Source organism: Anneissia japonica, unplaced genomic scaffold (assembly GCF_011630105.1).
Source record: "Anneissia japonica isolate Jap-2015-1 unplaced genomic scaffold, ASM1163010v1 scaffold557_len159069_cov99, whole genome shotgun sequence".
In the NCBI taxonomy this organism is placed as follows: Eukaryota; Metazoa; Echinodermata; class Crinoidea; order Comatulida; family Comatulidae; genus Anneissia; species Anneissia japonica.
In genome coordinates, this window is record NW_022692409.1 from 54347 (window position 1) to 56668 (window position 2322).

The following is a 2322-nucleotide window of genomic DNA, read 5'->3' on the forward strand; positions in this document are numbered from 1 at the left end:
TGATTTTATACCCAATACGATTGTCGACGGCTGTTCGCCATTTCCCTGTATTGTGACCAAAAGACCACAAAAGGGCTGTAAACTCGTACTTTATCAAAATGGTTTTTAATGCAAATGAATAGAGCACATCATTAACTTTATAATGAGGGCTCAGTGATCTCAGTCGGATAATTATAAGTAAAGTTAGGCAATTTTGAATTATAATTATTCTCTATAGACTGGCCTAGTTCTGAGAAAATAGGCTTTAAAAGTACTAAACAAATACGAAAAATCACAGCAGGAGTCAAAGGAACTCCATAGCAACAACACAGTTCTCATTGAGCTATTGCGATGACATTTTCTACGGTTGCTGGAAAATGGTTGCGGAACAGAAATTTTCTATAAGTGGATAACCCCGGTGGATAATTGGTGATACCCCGGGGAAAATTGGTTATACCTTTTTAAAGCTGAAGCATCCTTGTACTGATTATTGTATCCCAAATGTTATGATGAATTTCAAGACATGAACTGCTTCATATCTTTTAAATTCAAGATTATTTTCCTCATTTATGTATATAATAAATATAGTCCGTACTCTGGTTCTATGCTCTATAAAATCACTTTTGAAAGATATTTTTAAAGCAAGTGTAATGTCATCACGCATGTTATTGTTTGATTAGTTCTTTAACTATTTGTTCACGATTTGAATGACGTTGTGTAAACATAACAATAAAATGTAGGGACTTAACAGAATATTTTTTTTTTGCTTTTCCATTATTATATTATGACTGAATAATACACAAAAGTATCATATTACATTTATTCTTATACTCTTTGGCAAACATTTGTTTGAATAAAGCAGTTTATTTTTTATGTTATTGTTTGATTAGTTCTTTAACTATTTGTTCACGATTTGAATGACGTTGTGTAAACATACTTTCTCAATACGTTTTAGTTCTCGTAAATCAGGGGATAGTGAAAAAAGAGCCTAGGCTTAGGCCTAGGCTAGCCTAGCCTTGTCAGGGTGGATTTCGGGTAGGAGAAAACACATTATCTAGTGCCGCTAGCTAGGGCATCCGCCCTTGATATCGTGGATCAAGCCTTGCTATATAAATTAAAATACCTCTGTTTAAAATTAATTGTTATTCATTTGTACATCATCGTTGCATTTGGCAAATTGCATCAGCAGGCCTGACACCCCTCTTCTCCCGGTAATCCGTGAATTTGTGAACAAGATCGGAGATCTAAGATGTAATCTCTACCGTGCATCAGTGGCGGCCGCTGGATCTCAATAGAGATTCTTTAATAATATATAAATTTTAAAAGGCAAATGGGAAAACCCATAAAACAGCAAACGGCCACATAATGCAAAACTATTTAAAATTAAAACGGAACAGTAGAGAAAATCCGATCAGAATGACAAAATAAACTAAGCACTTTCATAAAAGTTTAAATGTAATTTCCCTTTTCTCCCATTTTTTTTAGTAAATTTAGAAAAAAAAAATTACCTATGCATATACATAATTACATGAATGTTTTACAGCTATCGATAAAGGTGAAGAGATCACATCATTATTAATTGATTTCCGGAAGGCTTATGACCTGATTGATCTCGAGATCTTAGTGCAAAAGTTGATCTTTGGGTTGATGACCATATTGTTAGATATGTCCATTGTTTTCTTTGTCAGAGGAAACAATGTATAAAACTTAGTAATGCTCCGTCCTCGTAGGTGAATGTAAACTGAGGCAAGGCAAGGCAAGGCTCTTGGCTGGGGCCCATTCTATTCAAGACTTGCCCAATTTTACGTTAGTATTATTCGCCTTGTCATGGAGTATGCTGTAGCTGTTTGGGTATATCTGGTGCTCAGTCAAAAGCCCTAGAACAAATTCAACGAAGAGTGCTTCGCATTATTCTCCCCTGTGTTAGTTATAATCGGGGCCTTGTAATCTCTGGTTTCCCAGATCTCGCTGAACGCCGCACTCGATTATGCCAACAATACTTTAGAAAAATTAAACGTCCACACACAGACTACACCATCTTTTGCCGAAAGAACGTGCTATCAATTATAATTTCAGGAAAACATATCGGCTACCACTCCCAAAGGTCAAGACAGAGAGATCCAAGAAATTTATTATTAACCATGGTATTTTCAAACACTGATCATTTCGGGTGCGCCGCTCAGTGACAACAAGTAAATGAAATATATTTTCTGTAATTTTTATATTTATATATCTTTTGGTGATTTTTAGTGTTTTCAATTTTTTATGTAATTATTGAGCTTTTATCTGTGTTTTACTGCAATTATTGTTAATCTTTAATTTGGTGCAGATTTTTTTTTCTGA